This window comes from Harpia harpyja, chromosome 15, assembly GCF_026419915.1.
Source record: "Harpia harpyja isolate bHarHar1 chromosome 15, bHarHar1 primary haplotype, whole genome shotgun sequence".
Taxonomy (NCBI): Eukaryota; Metazoa; Chordata; class Aves; order Accipitriformes; family Accipitridae; genus Harpia; species Harpia harpyja.
The window spans coordinates 13,569,264-13,589,175 of NC_068954.1; positions in this window are offsets into that span (position 1 = coordinate 13,569,264).

Genomic DNA, 19,912 nt, shown 5'->3' on the forward strand with positions numbered 1-19,912 from the left:
GCAGTTAGCTTAACTGCCGTGTAGAGCAATATCACTGTTGGTAATGCCAGACATTTAAATATGAATCAAGTCCCAACATAGTCCTGAGATATCCTAAAATCACTAAAATATACTTCAGGTTGTTTTCTATTAGCCCACTGATTTTATTCTTTGAGGTGCACTTTCTGAGTTTTCTGTCATAATTACAAGATCGAGAAACTGATGCAGAGATATTTCAAATAGTCACAAGTTGTCAGAAGCATGAATTTTAAGCAGATTACAAAGTATCATGAAATTCTGTAGACCTGTGAGAGTTCATAATACTGTGATAAGCGCTGTTCTGGGATGCAATTTTTACAGTCTCTGAAATGACTTTTGACTGGGTTTGGAAACTGAAATTCTACACTGAGAAAATTCATGTACAGTGAAATGTCCTCTTTTGGTAAGGTTTAAGGATATATTTATTTTTCACATATATTTTGTTTTATATTTATACTATAGAAGACAGCTCAAAAAGTACTATACAAGAATACTGAGAAATTACTTCCTAAAGGAGCTTGACCGTGGTCAGTCCATCTTCCATGGAAATTCTAACAGAACAGAATTTCCTGTAGAAGTAAGTGTTGTCCTTGTGAGAGTTCACTGTATATGACCATATTTTCTAGTCACATTCTTAATCCAAAATATTTAATACATCCAGGAAATTGAATGCCTTCACTATAGATTGCCTTGGGTTAAAAAAAAAGACCATGACTTTACACTGTATTCTGTAGTTTTCAGAAGAGTATTCTGTAGGAACCAGTCTGGAGAGCCATGCAAACCCCTTGCTCATTGCAAATGAGTTATGAAAGTGGAATCTAAATGAAAGCAGCTAATGATGATACAAATGTGGCACAAGAATTGCCACATCACAGTTCCTGCTTCTGAACATTTAAGTATCATGAGTCAGCTTTAGACTTCAGAAATTAGTCTTTAAAATGTTAATATATATGTGAGCTCGCTGGTCTTGCTTCTGAAAACATACAAGTTCTTCTCTCACTGGAGTTCAGCGAGTGCTGATGGTTTTTTCGGTATTAGGACTAGGTCAGAGCTTCCAAACCTTAAGAAACTGGAAATGATCTGGAGGTAAATTCAGAATGGTTCAGAGCGTAGTAAACTTAGATGCTCATGCTTCTTGTGATCAGGAAAAAAAAAAAGGGCAAAAAACCCCCATAAGATGCCTGGGTTTTGTGATGAGTAGTGAAATGACTGAGATAGCTTATAATAATCTGAAAAAAGATTATCCTGTCCAATCTGAGGTGATAGCAAGCGTTACTCATACTGCAGATTTAAATGGTTCATTGGGCATGTGTATTATCATTAAAACGCTGTAACTTAGCTATAAACTTTTGAAGTGTTTTCCACTGAAATGAAATGCTTTTTATCTTTATACCTTTTGTCTTCCTGAGGTTTGGTTTCAGTCTGCTGTTCTTTACCTAGCAACAGATTCTATTTAAGTGCTGGGCTACAATGATAATAGTGAGGTAGTCAAATGTTATAGAGGAAAAGTTACAGCTGTTTTTTATCCACTTGTTGCTGACATCGAATTTGTTCAATTGATGTTGCATATAAATTGCTGGAACAAGCAGAGAAAGATGTGATTCTAGCAATGAGAGATTTCCCGACCACTATGGTTGGGTATGTCATTCCAGAGAAGACCAGGAGCCTCTTACACATGGTGATGGTATCATACCATTTCTTCTCAATAAGGCAAGAAGATCTTATGGTTGGCAAACATAAGCTGGAAAGACGTGCAAAATGAGAACTGAGTATCTGCTTCCTGTGCATTTGTAGTAGGCCATTTCCAGAACTGCTAAGGTATGTTCAGTTCTGGATCTTGGTATGAATCCAGCAAATGCCAGGTCTACTTTCTTAGCTTCACTTAGACGAATGTTCATGGATTTTGGCTAGCTTCTGAATGAGCTTCTTCAGGGAGGAGAGATTTGATACACTTTTTGGTTGGTTTGAAATCATTCAGGATTGCAAAGTGTCAACCTTCTTCATTGCTAGTCGAACTAGTTTGGGCTTGAAAGATAAAAATAGTTTCTTTCTCTGAAAGCCATATTTGTAATTTCTGTAGAAAAGGCCTTCTGTTTGTAATTCTTTCATGAATCAGTAAAAACGTGAATAAATACAGCAGTTGTTTTAGGTTGGTGATATCTAAGTTTAATTTGCACAAGCAAATTACCTCACCATGAAGTGCAAATTGAAGAGGGGTCATATGGAATTATCTCTGGAGTTCCTCAGTTGGTCCAGAATCCGTTCTTCTGCTTGCATTCACATCTTTTATATGTAGGAACTGCAGTTCCTCCAAGTGATAAACTATGTCAGTGTCAGTGTTGAATGATAATCAAGGATTTGATCTCTCATTATGCCCAAAAATCCATCTTAAAGGAACATTAAATTTACAAGGAAACTTCACATTTAAAAATAACTGTGCTTTCCTAGTTCAGCTGTTGTCTGTTTATGTCATGGTCTCTCTTGATGGCAACACATCCTATTTTTACTTTAGAGTCTCAGGCTTACACAGTCCAAAGCATGTCCTCCTCCAGAACCAGTATCAGTGTTATAAAGTGCAAAATGTTGCTCAGAATGATTGCAGAAGTTGAAAGAGGCAGAATATTACTGGAAGAGAAAGCAAGCTCTCAAGATCAAGTAAGTAAGAAAATGCCCTGCAAAAAATTAATTTTATGCCACTCTTCCTTCTGCTTGGCAAGTCACTTTTAATCAGATTTTCAAAGTTAGGGAGGAATTACATGTTCTTTATTTTCAAGGTGCCACAATATTTTTGGTCCTAGACTTAAAAAAAAATACGACAATATTATATAATATTATAAAAAAAAGCACTACAGCTGCAACTGGAGTCTGTACTTGTACTGTGTAAAATACTATAAAAAAGAGGGTGCATATGTACAAAACAGACATCCAGAATTAATGATATTTTGATTGTTTTGGCATTCTTCCATAAAAAGAGGGAATGATAATTCTTACTCACAAAAGGGGAGATAAATTCATTACTTTTTGTAAAGTGCTATCACGGTATTTAAAAGCTTAGGAGGAACCCATAATAATCCAGTGTTTAAATGGCGTGCATATTAAATATGGGCTAGGGAAACTCAGTTGTGTGCCTTATGGTAGAGAACAGAGGAACAAATATTGTGTTACCTATAGGAATGTAATCACTGCCTTGAATGTTTTTGGTCATATCCTAAAGCATTTACTGCAAGACTATACACCAAAACATGCTGTCTGTCTTTTGCCTGTGTTTTGCTTTTACAGATGCTTGGTTGAGCACATGTTTAAGCATAGTATAACTTTAAATACAAATTTAGTCATACTTAAATCAATCTATGAACAGTTTCATAATCTTAAATAAATAAATACTGCACCACTGTATCATTGGATTGGAGGTAAATGTCTAAACTGTTTCCTATTTCTAGTTGGTTATAACCATTTTGTAGGACTTGTTGATCATTACGTTGCCAGGAGATGAGCAAAGAGAAGCAACTGGTTAACAGCTGGTTGCATCTGGTCACAGCCAGGAAAGCACAGCAATAGAATAAACAATTCGGTTTTCAACAGCTGCATTTGCAGTTACAGTCTACTGAATCAAATAAGTGCAGCTTTCCAAGTGTAATCTGTGAGTTAGAAACATAAATTATCTTTAGAAACATTTAGAAGTAATGAGAAAAAAAAATTCTCCTTATTTTATCATCCTCTCCCTCTCTTACTATTGCTATTTTTTAATTCCCATCTTTTTTTTAAACATTGGAAACATCTATTAATAGAAAACATGCTTAAGCATTTTAATTCTTCTCTGTGTTTTGTACCTTGATGTACCTCTCTCTATTTCAGTTTCTAAAGATTCTGTGCTCTCCTGTTTCACTTCTAGGAACACTTGAGTGCTGTTAGATATTTCCTGATATCCACCAAGGACCTTGCTGTAGGTTTTTATCATCCCTGGAAAGTCACCAGATACGATACTGGTGGGTGACAGTAGAACACTTTATTAAAGGACAAACTGGATTTGAAACATAGTTACATAACGGATTGCCTGAATATGCTACTGAAATCTGGCCAGAAAACGGGAGATGGTCATACTATTTGAAGACATCACGTCTGGGGCCAAAAATGGTTGTATCGTTTCTCCATCAAGATGTCATCAATCTCAGATGCTGAGATTAAAGTTAAGTTGGCCCAGGATATGATAATACTTCTGCGAACTAGCTGATGGTTCAGAATCTCAGGGGAAGTTAATCTGCAAAGAACAGTGAATCTAAGGCTGAAAGTTCATGACAGGTAAAAGAAAGGGATTGTTTTACATCTGTGCTGGTGGTAAATGGTTAAAAAAGATGCTCATCACAATCTGGCATCTGAATATACTGATTTATTCTGAACTGATTTGAACGCTGTATATGTCTATGTCAGAGTAAGTACTGAACAAGTGCTTGGTAAAAAAAGTCTTTACAAAGCAGTGATCGTGTCTGTTGGTCATTCACAGGACTGATCAATAATGTACATGAATAGGTACAGCTATGATTACTCATGCTAACAGTCAGAGACGTCCTAAGGGCAGTTTGTAGGTTGAAAGACATCAGCTGGGGAGCAAGACCAGCCCACAAGGGCACAAATGGCTGTTTTGTCTTAGGAACGGTGAATGTTCAGAGCAGCCTGTGCCCAGCCCAGTCCTGTTCCTGACGTATTGACCGATGTACTGGATGGACCCTGGACCCGCACTGTAGTTTGCCCTGTCTCCAGTCCTGTCTCTGGCCCTGCCTCCTGCTCTTCCTGACTAAATGGACCCCAGACGTGACTCATTTCCTCAGCGTGTCTGGGACTGCTGAGGGGACCTGTCACTGGGACCAACCCGGTCCTGCTCAGATACTGCAGGACTATGCCGTGGTGAGGGTGGTCACTGCCCTGCCTGCGCCGTGATCTCTGTCACCTCCTGCCTCATCTCCCTTGTGCACCAGTCCTGCTCTTGCTGCTACCTGACAGGCTGTGTCCAGTAGAATCCATCGTCTGGACTATTTTTAATAGCATTTGGTTTATAGTTTGAAATAACTAGCAGGTAGATACATCACAGGTACTAAAGGCTGAGTTAATTTATGTTAATATTCACTATTTCTGTTGTCGAGGATTGTGGAAGTCCCAGACGTAGCCCACAGCCTGACCAAAGTAGGTTCTGTATGACAGAATGAAAAAACAAACTATTCTAGCCAACTTGAACTATGAATATAAACAAAAGACAGGAAAGCCCAAATCGCAAGTGATCAATGGACTTATGACTCAAAGAGCATCTTAATTGCAAGATGACCTTTGGGATGAACTGTACACCCTGGGAAAGCATTGATTTGTTAGAGAGGTGTAGTGTCCCAGCGTATCACTCTGCTTAGTGAAGGGCTCCTGTGCATCTCACAGTGCAGCTCAAACTGAATTTGCAGGATTTATTGTGAAATCGAGCCAGAGTTACAAGAGAACTGCCTCAGTCTTTATAGCCATGTCAGTCCATATTATGTACCTGTCTTGGAAAACAGTAGGTTGTGAACAACAAAAACAACCATGAGACCACATGTATAATAGATTGCTAAACCAGGGCGTATCAAGTTTAGGTTAGATTTTGGCAGATCAAAAGGCCTTTAAGGTTACCTTTTGATCTGCATACCCCTGTAGCTGCAGTTGCTGTTATGTAGTGCCTTTACCTGCACTACATAAAGAGCTATTTCCAAAGTAGACAGACAAGTAGACAGAAAAGTTTGTCTAAGTTACTGAAGAGCCTTAACAGTTTCTTCAACCTGTTCTTATCTCCTGGGTAAATAAAAACTGCCTAATTATATATTTACTTGGGAGACTAAAAGGCTTTTTTCAAATTCAGTAGTACTACTTGCATAACCGATCCATATTTTATAGTGTTCAGGAGTCTTTATTCACTTTTTCTCATAAAATGAACAAACATTTGGGGTCTGATTTCATAAAGCTTTATTTAACCTATTTTGATTATAGTTGCCATTTTGTCTGATTAAGCACAAGAAGAGTGAGCCCAAGGGTATATTGTAAAAATTCATATTAAATTATGCTAAAACCTTTTGAGTCTCTTAACAACAATCTTTTCTATTTCAGATGGATGTGAACCAATACAACATTAAAAAATTATTTCATCTGCAAACAAAAACCATACTAATATGGTTGTTAGGTTGTCATACATGTTATATTAGTGCATTTTCTTCAATAGAGCATGCAGAATCTTATGACATTTTGTTAACTTATTCATCTGAACTTTGATATGTAAAAAGTGTCATGCCACAGCCAGAAGAGCCAGTGATTTCCTAATTATGATTGTCACATAGCTAGATGGACACCTACATGTATTTTAAAAATGAATAATATTAAAGTCAATAATTGAGAATAAGCTATTTAACTTTACACTCACCTGTATGTATGTATGGCTTTGGTTCATGAAGGTCATCAGTCAGGTGCCTGAAAATATTCCTCAGTGAGTCCAGCTACCAAAATAGTGTATTCTTCATCCATTCCATCTGCAGTCTTAACCTAAAGAAAAATTAAAGATTATGTTATTGACCTTATAAGCACAAATCTGTCACAAATGGTTTTTTACTTTATGCATAGTTGCAAGATCAGCAAATGTAACATCCTCTGGACACACAAGCTGGCTTGTACCAGTGGAATAAATGCCTTCTGCTAGAACCAAGGCTGTGGGTAGGTTGAGTTGGTCTGCATTTATGTAAACTCCTTGTTTCATTTGAAATGTGCTACAGCCTTAAACTTAGCTTTAGGTTAAATGTCTGAATAAGCCTGAAATCTCAACACCGTCCATATAGAGCTCGGTTCAGCCCAGAATCAAAGAACTGGGGTTCTGAGCAGGTTGAGACACAAGGAACAAAAACAGGAGCAAAAAATAGGAACAGACAAAAGAAATGTCTGTTTCGCTCTCGGTAGAGTAATAAGCAGCTAGTATAGAGAACACGAACTATGTTAGGGGTCGTTCAGTCTAGTACCTCTACAAAAGGAACAAGGGAAAGTGTCTGGTCTGATCTCCATGGCTGCTCAGTACACCTAATAACTGCTATAGAAAGGAGTGGGCCCAAGGTCTTTGATATTAGCCCATCATTACTGTCCAAAGAGATTGCAGAAGTAGTTGCTTACTTTAGAATAAATGTATTTCTCCTGATTTGTTACAGCATTCCCAAAAGGACAGACTGAGGAGTGAATGGAACATTTTGATCCAGGAGACCTATACAGCAATAATCCCTTGTGAGTGTGGACTTCAGCTCAGCTAGATTAAAAAACGGAGGTGGGAACAGTGGTCATGTCTTATATTTAAATGTATAATTTTAGCCATCCAAGTTAGAAGAGCATGTCCCCACAGCATAAAATGTCACTGATTAAACATACACATATTTTTACTACATACTATTGCTGTATCTTGGTGTCAGTAGCTCATCTGCACAGGTATGATAAATGAATGATAGTGTTTTACCCTGTGAGTAAATCCAATGATTGGGTTAGTCAGAAGGTACAATCCCACTATTTGTGAGTGAGGCATGGCACAGTCTCACACAATTTTTTGGTCTTCCACGAAAGCAGACCAATGCAAGGGACATATCCCAGAGCCATACCACTTTAATGATAATTAAATCTAAGCTCACTGTCATCACACAACAACTTCAGATGTCAAACATTGTGACTACTTAAAGAAGAACAGCCTTTCAGAGAAGAAATGGTATTATTAGAAAACGTTCTTTCTGTTTCCATTATCCTGTTGACCATTGTAATCTTTCCACTCAGTGTATAACTCACTGTGTCAGCACTGAATCTGGTCCTGATCCAAACACAGAAAGGTGGAAATTTTTAAATGCCAGCCATCTGTTTGCTCCTTAAAGGAATGCTGGTCAGCTACTAAAGTCACTGTCAGTGGCAGGTAGAGGAATGTGAAGAATGCTTAGAAAAAATCTTGTTTTCTTATCTCTTCTCTCACAACAACAAGACGACACTTAGCATCACCCCGTAATTGTCTTTTGGCAAATTGTTTCATTAGTGTTTCCTGCCACAGGTAGAACAAATTGTCATTATTCTTCTAACCTCAATTTCTCCTTATCTAGCTGAATAAATGTAGTGTGGCCACAAAAGGTACCTTTACAAAATATGAACTACAATTTGCCGTACTGTTATGCTTCTGACTCTTTCAGACAGATTTTTGCTACTACCAAGAAAATAATTTTAAAAGTTATTATTCAGTGTCTTCATTGCTCATAAAATATTTTGTTTGCTTTTTTCTCCATTGCTGTGGGTTTTCTGAGAGCAGCAATAGGAGAAAACAGCAGACAAATGAAGGTATAAGATGCATCTGAGCATCATCCTGGTAGCATTCTGGAAGGCAATAGAAATCACATTAAAGTCTTTTTTTTCTTACTCCAGGAAAAATCAAAATCACAGCTTTGCATGTGTATTTGTGCCATTTTCTATGGCTTATTTAGTCTGTCATGAGCTTGAGCAGTAATATCTATTTCCACTACAGCACTCCACCTTTTTAGAACATAAAATTATAAAAAGTCTGAGGCCAGTCTGGAAAAAGGTTTAGTTGCCTAATCTGTGGGTGAGTTTGGGATTAGAACCATTAGGTCTTAAATGGGTGTTCCCTCAAAGAGCAGTGGAGCATTGCAGTACCACTATGAAAGCTGTCATTACAGCGTGGAGAAGCCAGGTGATCCCACTGGGAATGGTATGCATTGCTCTGCAACAAGGACGGCGGCACTGCATATGGAAAAGGCGTGCTTCTGTCAAGCTGGTGGACACCACATATGCTCTTTGGAAGCCAGCAGACATGAAAAAGAGAGTTAGCGCTGAAAAAAAAAGGATATGTGGGCTCTCAGCTTATGTGTGTCGGCACAGTGCCATGAAGCTATGCAGGTTTATTAAATGTAAGAGCTGCTGCTTATGTGTAAATTAGGACTGCCACCTGGCTGGTTTCCAGCTGTCTTGCCTGGTTTTATTCTGAACTTGCTGGCTGCTGTTGGAGCTACTGTACAGATTGGTCTGGACATTCTCAGCAGACATTTTTTTGGAAGGTGGCTGGTCTTTTCTGTGTTGAAGATGGCTGCATTTTACCTGTGTTTTAACAACAAAGTGCCACTGATGTCACAGAGGTGATAATTCTGAAACTTTAATGGTAGTGATCACCCTGACAAAAAAAAAAAGTCACTTAAAACAAAAGGTAGTAAAACCAGGTTAGCTTCATCTAAATAAAATGATGGTGAAAAGGCATGCAATCTGTTTATTTTTATAGCTTTTTAAATTATAAGTTATGTAGATGGATGTAGATAATAAGTTGTATGAGAAACATATTTTGACACTTACTGCATTATAGACCAACAGAAGCTAGTGGATAGAATTTTCACTTTCTAAGAACTTTACAAATATGTCTCTTCATTATTTCTTTCTTGGCTTTTGTTTTCTGTCTGGCTGTAGAGATATGCCAATTGATAAACCTTCTGTGCTGAATTCATTTACTAATAATGACTATTTTCTCTGTTTTTTAGAGAAGGTGCTCAAAACAGTGTGTTTCCAGACCAGTCAATGTCTTTTCTTCCACAGTGGCCCATACAAGCCAAATCAGACAAGATTGAGAGTGCAAGTGCGGGATGTTTAAGTTAATTTCATGTCCAAAGTGTCTGAAAAGTTATTTTATGATCTCACTCAACTGCCATTTTTAAAGACATGGGTGATGCTTCCAAAGTTCAGGTGGGTGCCCAAATTTGTCCTCACAATTCAAAGGCAAAGTTTGTATTCTGACCATGTATAGACATGTATGGCTGTGCTACACAAATATGAAGCCTAACTGAGGTGTATTTGGTCAATGGACCTTCTTGGCCATCTGTTCTTGCACCTGTGAAGTTGTACGATCTTTCTTCTGACTTTGAAATAGTTTTAGCAATCTGTACCAAGCTGCAAAAGATTTGCATTCTCCTGTATAGATGAGAAAAAAGAGTGAACATTAATTCCAAGTAAGCCGTCAACCCTTTTTTTCCCACATATAACAGTCTCCGGATGTTCTACATCTGCTAGAAACAACTCACTAGCACCTAATACTTACAATATGTGTATAAACAGAGAGGTCTTGTTTACATGCCAAATGCTTGCGCTCACCCTGCTGTCCAGTGTTGGAAATAGAGTTGTGTGGCTGTGAGTGATTCTGGTCCTTTGCAGACATTTTTGTTCTGCAAAATGACTAATCAAATCACTGTAGGTATTCCTAACATAGGGGGAAAAATAGGGATGGGTAGCATGGGCATAATTAAAGGAAAATAGGAGTGCTCTTTTCCAGATCTGATTAAGTCTTGGCCCTAAGTACAATATAAGTGTTAAAAAAGCCCCCCAAACAGAAAAAAAAATCTGGTTTGCGCTTCTCTCAGTATTAGGTAATCTGCTGTGATCAGATGTTCAACACATCACAATACACTGTTCTCATTTCAATAATTTTGGAACAAAAAGTAGACGAAATTTGATGAAACATCTACCTAGCTTTCAGGATCAAGATGCTGTGTTTGGATAAGCTTTTAAATTAGTAAGTGCTTATTATCATCTTATATCCTAGCAATTCATGCAACAAGCATAGAAGTGTAATGTATGAGAGAGCTATACCTTCTAAAGAGTTGTACATTCTTAACACAGTTTCCTAGCATTTCAGATAACATCAAATTTGTCACCTTTACAATATCTTTCCTTGATGTCTCTGGCATTTTTGTGTGTGGGAAGAAAGTCTTAAAGATGCTAAAGTTTATAAAACAACTTTGCCTTCAGGGGAACTGACAGTTCACAATCTGGAATGTATCAGCGCCCCCCCCAAAAAATAGTTTTCTAAACTTTGCAAAATTAAGACAGTCCAAAAGCACAAATTCTCTTAAAAGTATGTACTTACTGTTTATGCCTGTTGAAATTATCTGGAAAGATTATTTTAGCTAATGGATTTTAAATGTTCTATAACTTTTGAACACTCTTAATATATGTGTTGAGTTTTATTCTTCCATCACTGAAACTCATGCAACCTAGCTGACCTTTGTCAATTATAAACACTTAACTGCCGGCAGAGCCAGTTTTGCTGGCACCTCATATCAGATTCCTGAAAAAATTTTCAGAAGTATTTCAGATACCAGCGAAGTCACAACATTAGCATAGCATGTAGATCAATCTCCTTGCTTGCTGTTCAGCAGCCACCTCATTCTTTTCTTTCCGTAGGAGAAATGCTTCTTTACAATTTTCTCACAGCTGCAAGAAGCTGAATGAACTTGGTCATGGCAATAACACTCTGAACCCAGGAGGTGAACCACGTGTTAGGATATAACTCTGCTCCATTTCCCATTTAGGACAATGTCAAAATTTCTACTAACCAAAATAAAGGTGAAAAAGGAGCCAGTGTTTTCTGCTTACCTGGCATGTTTCTTAAGCATGAAAGAATAATGTAATTTTGTTCCCATTAAATTGCATGTATTGCTATTCAGATACTCTGCATGCAATCTAATTGTGTAATGAATATGTCTTAGGGCCTCTATTTAAGTGTCTAATATTTACATTTGAAGGTCTTTACCTCTCTAGATCAGCTAGTCTTGTCTTTTGCTTCAAACCATGTCTTACTTGCCTTTCTAATACTTCTGCACTTTTCCTGTGGTTTTGATGATAGTGGACTGTGTCAAGATTTTTAATCTATAGAAAGTACAGTGGAAGACTGCTGGGACTTTGAAAAGTGAACAAGTACAGGGAAGAGGCAGAAAACTTTGTTTGTGCAGTAGAAGTTTTATTTTAGTAGAGCATTGGGCTATTTTCCAGAGTGAGAGCGAGCTGTAAGAATAGGATGCTCTGTTAGTCAGAGCTGGGGGATCAAATCTCCTCACTAGAATGCAAATACAATGTACAGTCAAACTGAAGGAGATGTGAACAGACTAAACTGATGTGATAAGGAAAATGAAGAGTCAGAGTTGTGTACTAATGCTAGGAACCTGGATGGAAAGCAGTAAGAATTGGAATTTCTAATAGTGAAGCACTTGTACATAATCAAAGTATTAATGATAAGGAAAATATAGAATATATATTTTCTGCATTTGGAAAGATGATCTATGAGTTTATATCATTTGAGAAAGATTAAGTCCTTCATCCATCCACCAGCCAACTGGAAACTAAAAGGTTTGAAAAAACACCTTCCAGAGATTATCTTTTTAAAAACTTTTTTTACATCAAAGATGCCTTAAAGAATTGCTTCCTCATATACCTTGCCTGATGTTATTTACTTGTAACTTCCAGAAAAAATGTGACAACTTCATGAAACTGCTAAAGTGTTAGTATAGTACCATTATTCATCATAGGCAAATAGGAATATTGGAGTAACTACGGCCTGGATAGTGTGATACAAATCCTAGGAGGGAGGGGGCGAGAGGACTGACATGGGATTCAGATAAAAAGGAATGTAGGGGGAGGAACATACTTGATCAAGATCATTTTCTGAAAATTAGTTTTTCTCAAAGAATTTGATGTGATACTTTGACAAGATTATGATTGTTTGAGAAAACAGTTGTGTAGCTATATTTGTACTCCTGTAAGGTGAATGACTTCATATTGCCTGAGACTATTATTCAAAATACAGCATGGTACACTAACAATAAAGCATAATACCAGATTAAGAGATGTCTAACTGACAGATCACAAAAACTGCTATCAATAAAGAATCATCATACAGGTGTCTGTATTTCTGCGTTAGATATCGTCTTTTTCAACATTTTCATCAATGTCTTGGAAGCTGATAAAATCACTACTGATGAGATTTCTGTCAGATATAATAAAGGGTGCCCTGGAAACTACTGAGGTGAACAGTACAGTCAAAGTAATTGAAACTGCTTAGGAAGCTGGCCCATGCCAAAATGTTTCTAATGCCAAGTACTTGTTCTGAAGATCTCTGAAGATTTTCTCATCTTTCTTCTTCAGTTTCTCTGATCCCTCTGCATCTCATCTTTGGGTACTCTCATTGACATAGAGTGGTTCAGGTGCTTATGAGTTATCTGTATTCACAAATACACCAGTCTACTCCAGACATGATTACTTGGCTACATCCATACAAAAAACCTAGCCACTCTCTTTTTGAGGGCAACTATCACAGCCTGGCCACTTCCACAGTGTTACATTTTCTTGCCTTTCACATCAGGACAGTCTCATCTAAATTGCCCTTTTGGAGTGGTCCCTGACCTTTGCTAGTTCCCAGGCTGTTTTCTGGAGTAGTGGCAAGGTCAAAATGCTGGCAGGGACTGCTGAGTGGTTTGACAGTGTGGGTGGATGAGTTCCAGGGACGGAACCTGTGCCTGTATCTGCGCTATATATTAGTGCGGATACAACCTTTCTGTGCAAACTAAAGTCATGCCTTCTCTCTCTGACATCTTTTATTTTATACTCATCTGACAAATCAAATTCAGCACAGATGAAGTGAAACATGTATTTCCCTGCCTGCCATCACCGCTTCTAACAAATACATCCTCACAGCTACTGCTTTTCCTGATCTCTGCCATCTTTGCCTGTTATGTAGACTGACAATCTGAACATTGCCTTCAACCTTACACTCTCCCGCAAGCCTTGTATCCTGCCTTTATCCTTCAAAAGCCCTACGCAGTTTACACTCATGGTACAAAAATTAACAAAGTAAATAATGAATAATAAGGATAAAATTATCTGGGAGCAGAGAATTTGAAGTGTGCCTTGGAATGGGGAAGGGATTTGGAGCATAGAGAGAACCATATGATAGAAAGCATGATATGGATTTATAAACCATAACTACCATACAGTTAAACATGAACTTTTCGAAAGATACGTGGATAGATAGCCAAGGAATACAGGCAGGGAATTGATTTTATCTCTGCAAATGATGCTGCTTATTAGATGTAACTACCCACCCATTTCTTTTCCCCTTGAGAAAAAAAAAAAAGTATGTATAAATTTAATGTTCACATTTTCAAAAGGGATGGTGACAATTGGAAGCAGTATAAAAAGAATCATAATAAAATTCAAGGACTGAAGAGAATACCATAAACTGTCTGTTTATCAAAGCTGACTGGTTAAAAACATGTAAATACCTTCATGTTACCTGATACTGAATGAAAAGTGCACTTACCCTTGATAACAGCTAAGAGGTGAATAGGAAGAACCTGTTCCAACCTGAAAAAATGTTAGAATGGAAAGGAATGTTAAGATATTTTCTTCTTTTGTATTCAACACTTACTGTTTTTATATAGTAGAATATTTCTTCACTTAGTGTCACATATGTTGCTAGGGTAGGCAACCACAAAAGCAATGGTACTTTTATCAGTGAAACAGTCATGCAAAATTAGTGCATAAATATAGAACAGCCTTTGTTTCTGAGTGTTGATGATTTATTGGAAGTAGTGCCTAAATAACTAATATAACTTTAATGTGCTACATTACCTCTACCTGAAGCTTGTCTACTATTTGTTTATCCTTCCAGGTGTCCAAAAATATCTGTAAAACACATGGAAAGCATGTGTTACATGGAAAGATTGCTGAAGATCTAGAATGTAAAGCCCCTAAGCCAATTCCTTTGTGCTGTTAACTCTGTTTAATGCAACTGAGGTGAACAAAATTTCACAAGTGATGAATCTGGCTTAAGCTGTTAATTTGTAAGACAACGCAGAGAAGGGAGAAAATAGCTCTTTTTCTGAAGGTGTTTTCTGAAGCTCTATATTAAATATCAATGCATACCATGAAGAAAACTGCCTCACTGATTCATTAAGACCATATAGTACAGTGCACTCTCAGCAGACAGTACAAAAATGAGGGATTTTTGGCTGTTTCGTTTAGTTACTTCAGTATGAGATTTTTTCCTTTGCCAAGGGCCCTTAATCATGGTAATGAGTGCAATACTAACAACTGAATAATATCACATAGTCATCACACCATCAGGTATATATATTCCACTATAAATTTTACTGTAAGGCTGGTTTTCCCTCTTTAAAAAAAAAAAAATTAATTCTGCCTTAATTTTATCCATTGGTTCTGCCCTTTGTACCACCTGCCCAGGGCTTTGAGGGAGAAATATCCCCTGCTTCCTTACTGAGGATAGATGAAGGGCAGGCAGGGTCCTAGCAACATCCCAGTTAAGTGCCTAGAGATAGGGGGGATGAAGCCTGGCTTTCATTTGCTCTCCAATAAGTGTATGTAATGCACATTCAGACTGGAAGAATGAAGGGAGATGTGAACTTGGATGCACTCTACTGAAGTCAATAAATTCTGTGGGGCCAGTGTCTTACCCTTTTAAAAGTGTGGCTTCATTGATTCACAGCACGATGAGGATCTCTCCCTGCTTATTGTCATGGGCATTGAATAGTCTTCAGCTCTAGAAGAACTGAATATTAGAACTCTAATTTACAATCAGCACTGTAAAAAGCTTTGTCCTATTCACATTGTCTGGCAGCAGCAAGCACGAATGTGTGTACTGAAACACATTCCAGGGCATTGTAATTGTCCTTATTTAGGCAGTCTTAAAAAGGGAGAAATATTTAATTCATGGCAATCTTTAAAAACTGGCTGACCAGGCCTCATGACAAATGCTTACAAATGGGGATTAAAACCTGAGCTGTCAGTGAGATAATTAGTTTATTCCAGCACACTGAAAGGCTGTGGTTGTGATGATGATGGGTGCCATCTGATGAGTAAGGAATCATATTACAACACAAGCACATGCTCCCTCTTCCCCTCCCCTCTCCTCCAGTATAGACCTTATTTAGCCAGCTATGATACTGCTTTCCAAAAGGAAAAAAGGAGTTGTTTTAACTCTGCTATTTGCTGGATCTTTTCAAATAGTGATTGACAGTCCCCATTTGGCTAGAGTAGCATCCGAGACAACAGATGTCAAAGAGAAATATTTGCAAATTCTGTTCCCTCTCTTAAAGCAATTATTTTTAGTTTCTGACGAGCAGGCAGCTATACCCAGATATTCATAAACAGATTCCTAATGCAAAGGCTGACAGCAAATTGGCCGTATTACAAAACAAATTGTACCCTCTGTCAATAGGTTCCATACTCTGGATTTTCTTTCTACCAGCATTGCTGGTCACAACATGTGAAGACTGCAACTAGGTCATCATTTTCCCATCATTTTTATATAGATAGGACAGCTGTGGAGGGAAAGAAGGAGGGGAAAATTAGGTAGCTCTTCTGCTTTAGCATAACACAGAGCAGAGAATAATCTGCAGCTAGTAAGGAATGTATTCAGACAGGCAGCAAGTAGACTGAAGCTATCGTCACACCAGATAACCTGTAACTAGGGATGTTATTTAAGTCAAGTAGTCAGTCTGCAAATTCTTATCCTTCAATCTATGAGAATTAAATAGTGAAGATTAGACATAGGATCACTAGCAGACTTCTTACCATGTGTCTTACCCAGAAATAACAGGAGAATGAAGACAACTATGAATATAAAAAAGTGTATAGTCCTGCTTGGAACAGCAACATTGCTTTATAGAATGCCAGCTGACTTTGAATGTGTCAAATAATCTTTTGCTCTTTTTGGTCCTTATTACCTTCAATTTATTTAGGTTCCTAAATTTACTTTCTATATTATTACAGTGCTTACCAAGTCTTTTGTAGTCAAGCAGTGACACAAAGAAATATTACTGGGTTTCTTACAGCAGGCCCTGAGGTACATGGTCCATTCTAGGGAGAATAAGAGTAGAAAAATAAACCAAGTATAGGAAAAAAATATTTTGATCTGTTAAAAATGCTTCTGAGGAAAAAAAATTTCATAAGCAGTTAGCCTGCAGATGACAACAACTCCTATTAGGAAGAGAAATAATAAAGCTGGATCACGAGAACTAAAGCACTGGCAGGTCCATAGTTAAAGATTAAACCTTTCATGCTAAATGAAGTCAAAGCAAGCTTACTGTGACAGATAGACCTGCCTCTGCAATGGACAAGTCTAGTGAAAACAGTTTTCCCCAAATGAAGATGTTAGCAAGTGGTAGAGGAACTGAAATGCAACCGCTTCAAAATAAATGCCAAGCCATAGAGCAAGAATCCAAGTGTGAAAAATGCTAGAAAAGGGATTTATTTGCATTACCCAAGTAAACATAATGTAATACAAAAGTGTCCAGTGGGAAGGCTGAGATGTTATTCATGACATAAAACTCACCACTTTAAAAAAGGTGAAGTAGCAAAAGGATAGCATGAGTTTTATTGCTTTTCTTACTCCTATAAGACTCACTCAAAGAAAGAAGTATGAATTGTTTCAAATTTGAAACTCATATCGTGCATACGTTGTGTTTGTGGGATTCCTGCTGATGTCACTAGGACATTAAAAGGCAAAGTATCTCCACATCATACAAATGTAGTGACATTTAAAAAAAGTGAGATTTGTACCACAGATAAGACATCTGCATTGCGGCCGAGTGAAGGAAACTTTGTTCTTGGTCTTTAATAAACTTCCTGTCACATGTATCACTCCCAGTCTCAATAATTTCAATCTTAGTGAACTTCCTTCTTTCATGATTAGTGAAGTGCCTGTAGCTGGATAACAGAGGTTAGTTATTTTCTAAATGTCAGTTTTTGCAGGGTGTAAATGACTGGGGAAGACAAGGAGTGCAATGCATGCATGTACTTTGATGTGTGGAGATTAAATATTTTACAAGATGAATCACTTCCTGATGCCTCAAATGTGTGGGTTTTTTTTCTTTCTGTATTTTTAAAAAAGTGGATAGTTGCATTATTACATTAGTGATGATGAAAGCAAAGGCATTTCACTTGTGAACTCAGAGTCACACCTCTCCGTAACTCCTTTCATTTAAGTTAATGGCTGACCACATGACCCCGTGTTTATGTAGCATGGTGTACTTTTGATATGGTCAGAGTTTACATGGAAACACGCACGCTTGGTTTGGGGAGATACGATCAATGTCCTTTTGCTGTGGGCAGGTTTCGTGAAATGAACCCACCAAGCGGTTTTCCTTGCAAGCTTAATTCGTAGAAACTGGTATCAGCTTTTTCAAGTTTTGTCTCAGTAAAAAAGGTATTTGTGTAGTTACTGCCACCACAGACTGCTTCTGGACACACGCTAACGTGACACTGTGTTGTGTGGATCGCTCTCTAAAAGGGTCTGGCAGCACTTTTATTGTGACCTCCTGCACCAGTAGATGTGCTAAACTCTGTTTATGACATTATGAAAATGTGTGAGCTAGCTGGGGTCACACCGGGTCAGTATTAGGACAAGAGGTTTCTAAGCAAAATATGGTATTGATGGAATCAAACATTTATGATTTGTCCAATAAAAGTCAATACCTTTTAAATTCAGAAGCTCAGTAGATTCAGGTAAAGCCTGGGTCTTTAATTGCTGAGATTTAAGTCTAGAAATTCTACAGCTTGGCTAATTCCATGACAGTGTATGTGGAACTGCAAATAAAGACAGCTTGGTTACAAATGGCTGTCAGACATGGGTTGCACTATCAAGAGTTAATCAGAGATGAATGATTGTCATGATCTGCATATTTTTAGTTAAGAAAAGAAATATCCATATAGTTACTATTTTTACCTTTTTAATTGCAAAAGAGGTTGAAATAAGAAACAACCAGATTTAAAAATGAATTTTTCATTGCATTAACTAACAAATGACTTTTTAAATTGCTTATTCATAAGAAAATGGATCTGCTTCATTGACTTTTTCCCTTTCCCTCTTCAGATTTGTCTCCAGGGCAAACACCTCTTCAGCTGCACACCTGGCCTAGAAGAAACCGCCCATTTCAAACTCTACTTGTTACGACAGTGCCTGGTATGACGATCCTATTGCAGAGCCGGAGGTGTGACAAAGTAAGTTGCAGTTCATAAAGCAGCTAACCTTTCCAGGTCATACTGCTGTTTCAAAGCAATTTTGTCTCAGTTCTAGGGGAAAAGGATGCAGTCTGGGTGTATAAGCTAGGAAAATCAGTCCGGTGTAATTCTTTGTCTAGGGCTAGATGATTTTCTTATCATCTACAGTAAGCTGTGCTAGCAGTGTTATTTGGGGCTAGGTTGCATGTCTGTACCTCTACCCTTATGGAGGGCTGATGGGAAGAGGGATTACTGAACCTGGCTTTGTGTATGGGGAAAAAGCATTCCACAGAAGTACCTGGGTGCAGGAAGAGCACTCGTCAGTGCCTTATGCAACCCTCTGTCATTGGCTTTTCCTGTCTTCGCTGGATCTTCTTCTGCTGGCCAGAAGAAAGAAATAACTCTTTATGCACTAGTCTAGTCTAATGTTGGTAAAGACCAACACTGTCTGTCCTCCTATTTATCTTTACATTTAGGCATGTGTACAGGATGAGGCAGATTCTGCTCTTTTCCCTCATGTCACACTTTCACCTTAGAGTATCCTTGAATATTTTATAAATAAGATGGACCTTGTTTATTCCAGTTTTTATATTCACCACAGGGTGAACTGTGGCTCCATTGTACCTGCAACGCAAAAGGGACATGAGAATGTTAGCTATGGACTGTCCATTTTATATTACACTGCTCGAATGCCTTTTTTGTGTCTCTGAAAAGCAGCAGGAGCTCTGTCATATCCTGCCTTGCTCATCCCACTCCTAACACCCAGGCTGATGGGTCAGGCACGTTGTAGCAATGGGAAGTTGCTATCTTCAAACATATTGTTTCACTAGTTTCTTACAATAAAAACCTGCCCAAGGCAGCACAAAGGACATACAATGCAACAGAAAATCAAGTTCAGTTTGTGTTTGGCGGGGGTGGGGGGTGGGGTGGTGAGTGTTTCCTTTTAGATTATGGCATGAAAACAAACTAAACCAACAGTTGTTGGAGAGAGAACTTTCTTTGTGGTATACGTATTATCTTAAACTTTTTT